This window comes from Taudactylus pleione, unplaced genomic scaffold (assembly GCF_031769625.1).
Source record: "Taudactylus pleione unplaced genomic scaffold, aTauple2 ptg000587l, whole genome shotgun sequence".
Taxonomy (NCBI): domain Eukaryota; kingdom Metazoa; phylum Chordata; class Amphibia; order Anura; family Myobatrachidae; genus Taudactylus; species Taudactylus pleione.
Window position 1 is genome coordinate 119,314 of NW_028284989.1, and position 13,329 is coordinate 132,642.

A 13,329-nucleotide genomic window follows, 5' to 3' on the forward strand; every position below is an offset into this window, starting at 1 on the left:
TTAACAATATCATTATTTTTACTAATTTATCTAGAGCATAAAAGGCAGAAGATGCACTTTAAAGGTGAAAAGTTCCCTAATGAAACATCACATATCAGTTAATTAAACGTCACACCTAATGTTTGTTTTATATATCAGTTGAACTGATAATTCTGGGTGACGTCTGTTGCAACACTAAATCATTAATGGCAGGGCTGACATTTAGGGGGGTATTTATCAACGCTGGGAGAGAGATAAAATTCTGAGAGATAAGTTTATCTCACTCCCAGCTTTGATAAATACCCCCTTAGTCTGTGGTATATAAACAAACCACTGGTGCTGACTTCACGCAGAACTGTGAAGAGTCTGGGAAATAGTTTGCATTTACACCATTCACAAAAATAGAAAAACAGGTAAAAGATTACAAAATTAGATTGCATAGGTAATACTTATTGTATTGACATGTTCCTAACCTTTGTAAGTAAGATGAAGTATAGTTATGCTATATATGTTGTACATTTATTGGAACCATGATACAATGTATGGGGTTATTAAAATGAGTAACTTTAGTTTAGTATTTTCTGTTCTGGTAAACCATTTATTGTTTATTGTGTTTTGTTGTGTGAGTGTTTTTTTATTTATAATTTCTTGATTTCTTGTTATTAGAAATATTTGTATTCAACAGCAAATTGAGCAAATTTGTTTAATGCTGTAGAGTGTATAAAAAAAACCCTAATGTGTATAAATGTTTACCAGTAGATAAGTACTAAGCCTCGGAAAGAGATAAAGTGGACGGATATAAATTTCCAACCAATCAGCTCCCAACTGTCACTTTTCAAACACAACCTGTAAAGTGACAGTTTGGAGCTGATTGGTTGGTACTTTATATCTGTCCACTTTAGCTCTCTTCAGGGCTTAATACATAGACCCCTTAATGATTGCCTGCTACAACAACAGTCTGTTCTCACTATGGGACTGATGTTGAGTTGAATGTACACTTGTTTGCATTGCATATCTTGCATGCTTTTGCTTGGTGCAAGCTATAGAACTGAGTGCTTGCAAGTCATGCACATTTCAATCACATTTACATTTATGATGGAAGAAGTGTGACTACAGTAGGTTCAGTGAGAGAATGTCTATGCAACTGTAGACTAAGCAGAGTTAGACATAAGCTGTTTGGTGGCATACATTTTTGCACCAAGTATATGATAGGTGCAAGTGCGCAGTGATGACAATTATTAGAAACATACCAGGTGGGCCCGTTGTAATTTGTGTACCATTTGCATATGGCAAATATATTTAAAAATAAAAGTGTTAATAGATTATTTTTTTAACAGAATGCAAAGTGAATGAACAGAAGAGAAATGTAAATCAAGTCAATATTTGTTGTGACCACAGTTTGCCTTCAAAACAGCATCAGGTCTTCTAGGTACACTTGCACACAGTTTTTGAAGGAACTCGTCAGGGAGCTTGTTCCAAACATCGAGGAGAACTAACCACAGATCTTCTGTGGATGTAGGCAAATCCTTCTATCCCTTCATGTAATCCCAGACAGACTCCAAGATGTTGAGGTCAGGGCTCTGTAGGGGCCATATCATCACTTCCAGGACTCCTTGTTCTTCTTTACACTGAAGATAGTTCTTCTATTTAGTTAGCAAATAGTATTATTAAATACTTCTGGGGTATGTGGGGAACACTCCAATCACCCTGGATGTGTCAGACTCAATAGCAAAAGTGGTGGAGTGATCAGAGAGACATATGATGGTCAATTATCTAAAGCACATTCCTCAATCTCTAAATAGTAATTATGTATATATTAAGAGCATTGTACAGTAGTTGAGATGACAAACAGAGAAGCAATTTATGTTTACTAAATATATATGTATTTTATACAGGAGCATGGAGCTATGTGTTCTGCTGTTGCTGTTCATCACAGGATCTGTTGCACAGCAAGGTACGGTATGTTACAATTGCTCTCTGTGAGAAGAACATTAGTAGAGTAATGATGTAGAGTAGCACACAAGTCCACGTGATATGTAGCAAATGTGCATGTGATGGAGCTTGCATATGCAACTTTGAGCAGCTACAGACAAATCAGAGTCATAAGCATATCAGCCGCATCTCCCCTTGTGGCTCAATGGATGTTACTGTGCTGCAATGGGGCATTCACATGTAGGATAAGTGTGCCATGGGCTTGTCATGGACATTTAGGTGGAAACGTGGGCTACCCATAGGTAAGAATATGCACAGACTGTTTTAAATACCGGAAGTAATCAATCTGGTTTCCATTCACTTTCTGTTCACATAAATTGCCACAAAACTGTTACCTATGTAATATTAATCATGAAAAGTGAATGTATCATAGATTTAAGGAGTATGAAATCTATGATACATCCACTCACCATGGAAAAGACATTATATATAAAAACGCATTAGACAGCAGTGTGTTCTTGCAGAATTGCTTCTTATACTATGGACACATTGCTAGAACTTGCTGGATGGTAAACCCAGGTTCCATTTCTATCTATTTGAGTTTTCTTGATAAGCATTTTCACATCTCTGTCCTGTAGGGAGTAATTTTAACCATTTGTGGATTCAAATCGTTTGTTTATATTTACTCATTTGTACATTACAATTGCTTGTTTAAGCTACAGTATTTATGATTGGGATATTTACTATTTTTTATTTGATCAAATTGTGAGAAATAGCGCCATCTAATGGAAGACATATACTGGGGTAGCTACTACACAGTAATGAACTTGCTCCATGCTGGTCTTCATTTTATTTATCACCCAGCACCTGTATTCGCCTTTTCTAACTGAAGCTAAAATTAAATTTTAAATGTTCAGAACAATCTAGGGTATGCAGTCGGGATGACGACGGTCGAAATGCCAGACGCCGGCATCCCGACTGTCCAATCCCGGCAGGGGTCTAATGACGGTGTCCAAATCCCGATGCTTGTCATTTTACCTACTCTGGGAGCCCGACGCTCGGAATACCGATTGAAGGTAAGCCGGGGGCTGGGCGCGGACAGCCGTGCGGAGGGGAGGTTAGGTTAGGGGCTCCCAGGGGGGACTTAGGGTTAAGCAACCCCCTGGGAGGGTTAGGGTTAGGCTACGGAAAGGGGGATTAGGGCTAGGCACCCCAGTGGGAGGTTAGGGTTTGGCACTCCCCCAGGAGATTTAGGTTTAGGAACTTACAAAGGGGTTTAGGGTTAGTCACTTAGGGGGGAGGTTAGGGTTAGGCACCCCTAAGGGAGGGTTAGGGGCTTTTAGGTTAGTTATAGCTTAAATACTTACCTGTCGGGACCTTCACTGCCGGTCTTCCAGAATCGGGAATTGAACCGCCGGACATGCATCCGGCGGTATTTCATACCGATCCCCAATGTAGAGGAAGGTGATAGAATAATCCATAGAATTCTGTAAACCATGGAGGTGGATTCATGTGTCCAGCACAAGTTGGAAGGGTTGAGTTGAGCACAGAAATGTAATGAGGGTAGGTTGAGCTAAATTAGTCATTGTGGAATTGTAGATGGGCGAGACATATCATATAGTATGTACCAAAGTTACTGAATAAAGGTCAACATTCTAAATATTATCATTATTATTATTAATAATTTGTTCTGCTTATGTGCAGATATAGGTGTATGTATTGTCATTTTGAGTGAGTCTATATCTTGCCAGGAAGATGCTGCATTGGTTATGCATGGATGTCTGAACAGCTAAATAATCATGAAAATATCTACAAGCTATTTATTGTACTGTATTTCTTCGACCATTGCTCTCAATATTCACACTGTCCAACTCAGTGGTCTCCAACCTGTAGCTTGCGAGCTACCAGTAACTCGTGGTCTTAATTTTGGTAGCTCACCTAGCTGCAATACTGCAAAGTCAACTAGGAGGAAGTGACCTCTGACATGTGCTCCCCCGTGGCATCGACACCATGGGTGGAGCCACAGGTAAGCACGTCAGGTGATTGCCGCAGCCTCTACAGCAATCACCTGACGTGCTTCCCCGTTGTTCCACACATGGAGTCTACGCTACAGTTGAGTGAGTGACTCCCGCTCAGCCCTGTTGGAAAATCACACAGCTGACTATATCTTTTTGCTCCTCTACTGCACTTAATTACTGGCTTCAATGAGCTAACAGTGAAATGTGCCTGTGCTTAAATGTTATTTTACAAACTACAACAATATCACTATAATAATTAAATGTACTTTTATTTTCTATAATTTTTTTTTTTTTTTAATTAAATTACCATCAATTGTTCGGTTATTAACAAGATTTTATTTTATACAATTTTAGTAGCTCTTCAGGAGGTTTCATTTTTCTAAATTAGCGTACACCTCAATTAAGGTTGGTGACCACTGGTCCAACTAGCTGTGACCATACTCGTAGCATAAATAAACACAAGATAGACTTTGACATTTCAGAACTAAATCTCAGTGTCTGGCTTTCACCTCAACCTAATCAGCATCTGCTATTCATCCAAAAAATCCACAATATGATATTTCAAGGGGTATATTTGCAGGTTTTCTGAAAATTTTTTCAGATTCTACTTATCATTTATCTAGCACCTTCTAGAAGATAATAGCTAGAATATGACTGGTTGCTATGGGCAACAACTCCACTTCTAAAAACCTGCACTTTAGTAAATATACCTCCAGGTGTCAAAACTATAGCATACAGTAAATGCAAACACAGACAGATGAAATCAATATTTCAGCTTTTCATTCAAAACTATCATCAGGAACTTATAAACAACAGTTATCTTATCTTATAAAGCCACATTTGGGTGATGCATAGCTCAGCAACACATGCCGGGGAAGTTACCTAGCAACCAGATGTAGGTGTGACTATGTTGAAAAACAAGTAAAATAAATCCACTTATCAAAATAGGAAATGCAGAAATATAAAGACACTGGAAAATCTGATTGTTAGTGTCCCCTAGATGTTTGAAGCAAAGTTGTACCTTCCCAAAATTGTCTTAGTTTTACAGACTCACATGAGCTTTAACAATTACAATAACAATTTAACTAAGATTAAGAAGTCATTGTAACAAGTTAGTGTTTGTCTACAAATCTACACTAAACTTTTCAGGCAATTATTGCCTACAGTATTCTCTCCAGAAAACCATAGCAAAGGGAATGACAACACTTGTCTTATCTTCTCAAAGCCACCAGACTCTTGCTTTGTGTATTTAAAACAGGAAGAAAATAATTTCAAGATAACTTTAGGTATTTTAGACTGGAAACACATCTGTGGCATCAGGGACTCTGATAGTGGAGTTCTCCAACTTTGGATCAATGAAAAACTCTACTAGATACCAGGAGAGTGATTGCTTTTAATTCTATTATCTTTAGGTAGGATAAAGACTTATTTGGGGATCATTTTTTTGTTGTTGTCACATAGCACGTGGGCAATAAGGGACATGCATATGAAGGATTATGGTTTGTACCTGAAGAACATATGGAAAGTTAAATCCAATGACCAAAATGGTAATCGAATTAACTGGAGTTTAACACACTAGGACAGAGGTTCCCAAACACGGTCCTCAAGGTCCCCCAATGGTTCAAGTTTTAGAGATATCTATGGCCGAGCACATGTGATGAAATCAAATTGACTGAGGTACTAATTAAGTCACCTGTGCTCAACCATGGATATCTCTAAAACCTGAACTGTTGGGGAGCCTTGAGGGCCGGATTGGGAACCTCTGCACTAGGAGACTATGGGGTCTATGTAACAAGCAGTGAAAAGCGTGGAGAAGTGGACCAAGTGAGAAGTTGCCCATAGCAACCAATCAGCTTTGAAGTAGCATTTATCAAGTACAGTCCATAAAATAGGTAGGAGCTGATTGGTTACTAAGGGCAATTTCCCCACTGGTCCTTTTCTCCACGCTTTTCACTGCTTGATGCATAGACCCTTGAATGGGATGCCACTGATCTTACCAGCCTCCAGAGTAAGTCTTGGTTCTCTGGGCCTGATTCAGAGCCGCTCGTAAGCGGCCACTCGTTCGCTCCGAGCGATGTTCGCACAACTGCGCATGCGTGAGGGTCGTAATGCGCATGCGCCAACCAGTCATTGCAGTCGGAAATCATGTGCTCGTAATACAGCGAGGGGCTGATAATTTGAGTGACAGAATGAGGCATTTGTGGGTGGTAACAGGGGAAGGTGCTTGAAAATGGGGGAGTGGAGATCCGAACGCTGGCGTGCCAAACGGTCAAAATGCCGTTTTATGGGAGTGCATAATTAGTAAAGGAGCATCATCGACCACGTCACTTGGTTGTCTTTTAGCCTGAACTGCTCACAGTGATTGCGGGAAATAAATCCTACCACAAGCACTGCGAGCAGTTCAGACGCCTTTCGATGTTCCTGATTAAACTAATAAATACAGGAGATGACGTATGATGCGAACGGCAAAGGGGCGTCTTTACAAAATAGCGAGCGCATTTTTCGGACGCTTGCACAGACATAGAAGCGTCAACAGACCGCAAAGAGCGAGCGCTCAATTTAAATATCCGGCCCCTTTTTAAGAACGAGCGTCCGCAAATAGCGTTCGGGTCTGAATCAGGCCCTCAGTCCACAACCCAATGTCATAGATAAATTTCAACTCTGAAAGATCACTCACAGTACCTGAAGTCTAGCATTCCCACTTTACTCCAGTACTATTATGCCTTCAGTAAACCTGGAGGTACTCAGCATAATACTGCTGATGGTGGACAACATACTACCTATCTGAAAAATGATAATGCAAGGTAAGTACGCAATGTCTATCATATTGTCCTCATTTTTGCCAATATGGACCTTTCAGTTTTGTATTGCATTATCCCTTCCTAATTAGCCACATCATTACTGTCTCTTAACTCCTACACCACACATCTAGGGTCTGATTCAGAAATGCATGCAATGTCAATGTTATAGGCAGTGGAGAGTGTTTTTACCACTGCGCATGCGTCGAAGCTGCACTATGCACTTGGGGCGATGGATTCATGAAAAAAGAATAAAAAAGATACACAAAAGACCAATAATTTTAAATAATTACAGCTCTGATAATACTGTATATGAAATAAGTAAATTCAGGCTGATCTATGGATGCTACTTGTACTTCAAATCCAGGGACATCATTATACCATATGTAGATTCAAATACATATTCAGATCTTATTATAAGATTTAATTTGCCTCTGAAATTAGACCCACATTCCAACAACGGAAAAGAATATAACTTCTAGTCATCTAATCACATGACAAATGCACTGGATTGTGGTCCCTACGCATATTGCAAGTTGGAACCCATACAAGTTGGTGCCAAAAATTTGGAATAATTGATTTTGTTGAGTGCAAATCAGGGCGGTATTATTCATAAGGCTGACTAAGCATAAGCCTAGGGGCCCCGCAGGGAGAAGCTGCAAGGCTGAGGTTTGTTTTGAGACAATAAGGAGGGAGGGGGAGACAGCAGACCAATAGCTCATTAGCATCAGGGTTGTTACACCTCCATGGGGGACACATGACTTCAGCCATCACAGTTGATGTCACCACCAGTACCTGGAGGAAGTTCTCTCTCCTCCAGACCTCAGTACACACAGGGACAGGAGATTCTGGCCACCTACTAGAGAACCACCACCGACTGCAGAGCAAGGATATCCCAGCATAGGGGTGAAGCCAACTGGATTGAAGATCTGGAGTGCACACAACAGGACGGATGCTGCACCCTACTGGTAAGTACTTAGTGTGGGACAATGACAAAACACACACAAGGACATCCAAAACCATGACAAGGGTGAGGGAGATGTATGGTGTGTACACCATATGGGAAGAGGACCCTTCTCCAGTAAGGGTCATCTTACACATCCCATTCCCAGTGTGTGACTACTCTATAAGTAGGCGCTACACTGCAGACTTGCCACATGGATATATCACCACTATTTGGTGTACGGAGATTGGAACACTCTAAAGGAGAAAGCTTATCTTACCAACAACCTCTCTGACAGTCTTCCTGCACTGGACATTATTGATAATTTAATGTACATTTTATTGGTATTGTCTGCAACACTGTTTCTCCATTTTTAGCAATCTAATAAACAGAAACTCACTCTATACTGATCACTCCATTATTGCCTAAGATACCATACACTCTACTCAATTTCATCTTTCGGTGTGATGAAAGATTGAACTGCCAGATGGGGCCTGAAATACCTGAAAGCCTAGGGGCCTGGCCTTCGGTTAATACAACCCTGGTGCGTACTAAGAGAAGCAGATTATTTTTTTTTCTATTTTGTGCATATTATCTTAAGTTTATATATGTTTGTATATGGACAAGGGCAGCACAGGTATATTAGTGTATATTATATAATACATAATTATTTTTTATATATAGTAATACAATAGCTTAACACTCTTCTTAAACATATTCTTGACTGGAATATCATTTCATGTCAGATGGATGACTTATTGGACTACTACAGATGGATGACTTATTGGTTACTAATTTACAATCTTATACAAATAAAGCATATTACAAAATATGGCTCTCATTCAGAGGCGGTCGCAAGAAGCGAGCGCTCGCTCTGAATGAGGGCAGCTGCTTGACTTTTCAAGTGCGGCCTCCTGGTCGCTAGCTAAGCTGTGGGTTACCACCCACAGCTTTAGCAAACTACCAGGTTGATGGTCGCGATGGTCAAGAGGTGCCCAATGGGTTTGTTAAGTAACAACAGTCACAGGCATTCTAAGTGTATGTAAATAAAGGATATTGATATATTTAGAGCTAATATTTACCTTTTAACTATCAATAGGGAAAATATATGTAATAATTTCAAAGCCATTTCATGAGATATTTATGTTGATTTTAAAACTATGATCAAGTCAACCTTCAATGAAAACAGAGGGCTTGATTCAGGGATCTACGCTAATATAATCACAGCTGCGATCTATTATGGATCGCATTTGTGAAAATATGCTAATTTTTCAAAAGCTTACCCTAGCATAGTGACACCCACTGCTGCCTTCTCATATCCGTCCGATGACGTGCATTAGCGCTAGAGATGTGTACTGTCCAAGGTGTTTTGGTTGTGGTTTTGGATCCGTATTAATTTCCGTGATTTGGTTTTGCAAAACCACCCACATGTGTTTTAGTTTTGTATCTGTATTTAAAAAAAAAAAAATGATCTAAAAACAGCTAAATCATGTAATTTGGGCCGTTTTTTGATCCTACGGTATTATAATTTTCAATAAGGTTAATTTCCATTAATTTATGACCACCTCTCTAACAATATTATTTTCACCCATATTGGTCAAAGGCTGCAGTGAGCTGACTTGCTAAACTGAGCGACAGAGCAGCGACACAAACACACAGCAGTTTAAAAGAATATAGCACATCTATGAAACATTGCCACACAGCAGTGGCAGAAAAGAAAAGTGGTGCAAGATGGAATTGTCATTTTTAATATACTACAAAAGGGAGAGTGGGAGGGCCTCCTATCCTCCCTTATTTTATGTATTAAAAAGGACATACACAGTTTAAAAAACCAAGCAGTTCAGAGACAGGGACTGACACTTTTGTGGCTAAAGTACTTGGTTTGTTTGGGCCCCCACAAAACAAGCTACCAATGGGCTTAAGGTGGCTAACGGTGTTGTTTTGTTAACAATCTCTTCTCTACAGTGGGGAGATGATGTCATCATCATCCTCATCCTCATCAGTGTTAACATTATCATCATCACACAATATTAACTCATCCTAGCTGGAATCCACCATTACAGAAGTCTCTATACTTTGAATTGTTTGGAAAGGTCTTCCTCATAGAATTTGTAGTTATTTTTTATGAATATCATCTGCTTCCACTGGTGGCTGACATACACAAACAACATCCTCATCATCATCAACAACATCCTCATTAGCACCAACGTCAGCATAACAAATATTCGTCTCATCCTGCTGCACTTCCTCTACTGTAACACAATGCCTCTGTCTGGCCTTGAACACACAACTTTTAGAATTTTTTTTTCTGTTTTTTAACAAATGAAAACAGCTTCACTCTGTGACCCACACAGCATTTATATTACTAACATGGTGGCATGGCACCTACTGAGTGTTATTGTAAAACAGTGCCACTGCTTGGCCCTGAACACACACAAGTTTTTTTTTTTACAAACTGCTGCAACTCACTACACTTATAGGCACACTGGCACAAAATTAACATTATTATTTTACAACAAAATGCCTGAACAAAACACACAAGTTTTTTTTTATTTTTAATTTTTGACACACTGCTGCGACTATAGTAATGGTGGCACACTGGCACCTAATGGCACCTAAACAAAGCCCTAAAAGAGAAATGTGGGGAGAACAATGAGTTACAGGGAATAAAGCATGGCATTAAGGGAGCCGTTAACTACATTTGCAGGAAAGTTGTGATATAGTATAGTTGCATGGTATGGAAAGCTAACAATTATTTTTCCAAGATTTAGAAAACTTTATAGTTTACCAAGCGGAATACATATGATCGACCGGTGGTTGGGATGCTGGCGGTCAGAACACTGACAGCGGCATCCCGATGTTCAGGATCCTGAAAGGGTTAAAAAAGAGAGGGATGGACAGCACTATGGGTGTGATCAAAATAGTAAAGTAAAGGTCCCAAAGTTCAGATAACATCAAACGCTATTAATGACCACTCAAATAACAGCACATGCTTACTCTGTCTGGATGATTAGTTTTCCATATTTAGGTGAAGTCTCCATAATATTAGAGTCCTACGATTAGTAGTTATAGATTTATGAACAGAAAAGGCTGTGGAATAGTTGATGGATAGTCAAAATAGTAAAGTAGCTGTGGCTGTAATGTAACTAACCAGGGATATAGCTTGTAAATGGACTGTCCATTGTGTTCGTGCCAGGTGTGGTCTATGCACTGCTGGTTATTGGTGGTGTGGCTGTTACATTCCGGCCGGCTATGGTCTGACAGTTGTAAACCATCAGCGGTGACCAGACGACTGTGGGTAAAAATGGATAGCCAGCTACCAGTAAGCCAGGGAGACAGTATAAGCCATAGGATGTTCAATCAGCGCCGTCATCGGCTCAGCAATAATTAAATCACTTTGCTCTAATAGGCACAAACAGTCCATGTCAGAAAGGGAAGTGACCAGGTTTCCTAACTTACCCACAGGTACTTTTATCAGAGCAAATGGTAGTTCCCCTTTCTTTCTGTAAGCATCTGTTGTCATTAGCCCATTCCATTCCTTTGAGTGGCCTTTGGGGTGAGACAAAATGCTAAAGATAATTACAACCAGGCTCTTTGGGCTGGGATGTATGCTGAATAGCTAAATAGTGTGCTGCTTGTTCAGATTGTCAATGTACCACAGAAGGGCAAAGTATGCTGCACCATTAGTTCTACTGCCAACTGTAAACGTGTCTCTTGAAAAGATTGGGGTTGATTTGGTGGTCCCACTGAAGCAAATTAGAAGGGTCACAGTTTATTTTGGTGCTAGTAGATTATGCCACTCATTATCTGGAGGCGTTTATCTTACATACTGCTTCAGCTACACATGCAGCTATGAAGATAATAGAGTTTTGTTCTACAGTTGGTCATCCGAGGATAATTATTATGGATCAAGAGCTAATTTTATGTCCGGCTTAATTAAAGGTGTGTTAAAACTTCGAAAGTTTACGTCCATAAGGACATCAGGTTAACCTCCTCAAACAGATGGAAGCTGGAATGATTTTATCACACTTTAAGATCATTCCTGAGATGATATATGGACACAGAGGGACATTGGGATGAGTTTCTTCCCTACTTGCTGTTCGACATCCCAAGCTTTTATGGGGGTTTCACCCTTTTGAGCTTCTTTATGGGTGGAAACCTTGAGGTATCCCCACTCTTGCAGGAAACTTGGCATGAACAGCTGGTAAAAGGACAGAATATCCATCGGTATGTTATGTACATTCAATATCGTTTAGATTTGGTTGGTCAATTTGCCAGGGAGATTTCCTAAAACTTCCAACGGTTATATAATCGTAATGCCAAGGCTCAAGGTTTTGCACAAGGAAAGAATGTTCTAATATTATTGAATACTCCAGATAGCAAATTACTAGCAAAATATCAGGGTCCTATTGAAGTAAATCCTAGAGTAAGGGGTACATTTCCTATTTTGATTTTTATCGATTCGATGCTTTTCTGTAAATTTCCCTGATTTTGCAAAGCATAGATTTACTAAAGTCAAACTCGAATTGAAGTCGCATGTGAAACATGAATTTAGAAAGCAATAGATTTCATTAGACAATCAGAACAAATATTGTATGGAGAGGTTAGGTTTAGGCACCGGGGAGAGGGTGTTAGGTCTAGGGTGCGGGAAAGGGGAGGTTAGGTTTAGGCACTAGGTGGGAGAAGTTATGGTTAGGCACCAGGGAGGGTGGGTTAAGGTTAGGGTATGGGTTAGAAAACTATTTACCAAAGTGTCCTATGGGTGTTGGTATTCAGGCTTTCAGGATTCCGCTGTTTGTATTATGTCCAGTGGCATCCCGACAGCTGGGCTATCATACCCAACCCAGGAGACACACAGTGTGGACTCCCCATGCCATAATGTAAACCAACACAAAAATAAAATGGGGTCCCCCCTCTCGAGTATCAACCATAAGCCCAGGTCTCTTCCCTGCACCCCGAGAGGTGATAGTGCAGGGATAATTGTGTAAAATATATAAAATAATATTGTTTTTTACAGTGGGACTACAGGTCGCAGCAAGCCTGGCCCACAACAATAGACAGATATTCAGGGCCCACTAGTACATATAGTCACACTGTAAAAAAAATAATAAAAAAAAAATTACTGGACATACACACCCAATGCTGAAGTACTTTATGTGGTGATGGAGAAAGTAACGTCACAAAGTTTGGGAACGAGGAACCAACTGAAAGATCCTAAACATACAGATATTAATGCAGTACCAACAAAAAGGAAAGGTTATGTACCAAAAGAAAGAATTCGCTAGATTCAGGAAAAAAACAGCTACACAATATGAAGTAATCACACAATGGAGAGCTACAAAAGAGGACTGGAAGAAGCTGAAAAATCAACATTCTAGGTTAGAGAAGAACTACTACAAAAAATTGAAAACCATGTAAGATATTAATCCACAAACAAACAGATCTACTCCAGACAAGAGAATGGAAGATCCTGAGGAATACTTGGAAGTTTTTTGAAGACCTAGCAAAAAGCCTTATGCAAGATACTGTACCTTACAAGAAATAAGAAATACTCCAAAGAGAAACAAAATAAATGTAGGAAAAAGAGCAACGATCAAAGTTAGGAGCAAGGCAAAAAAACATCAGAAGAAAGAACAATCTAAATTGGCCACCAATATGC

At 39.7% G+C, this 13,329-nt stretch overlaps 1 pseudogene; it reads left to right on the plus strand.

The window, feature by feature from the left end:
• The first annotated feature begins 4,929 nt into the window (after nucleotides 1-4,929).
• Nucleotides 4,930-5,508, plus strand: LOC148481228 (C-reactive protein-like; annotated as a pseudogene).
• Nucleotides 5,509-13,329: the final 7,821 nt, after the last annotated feature.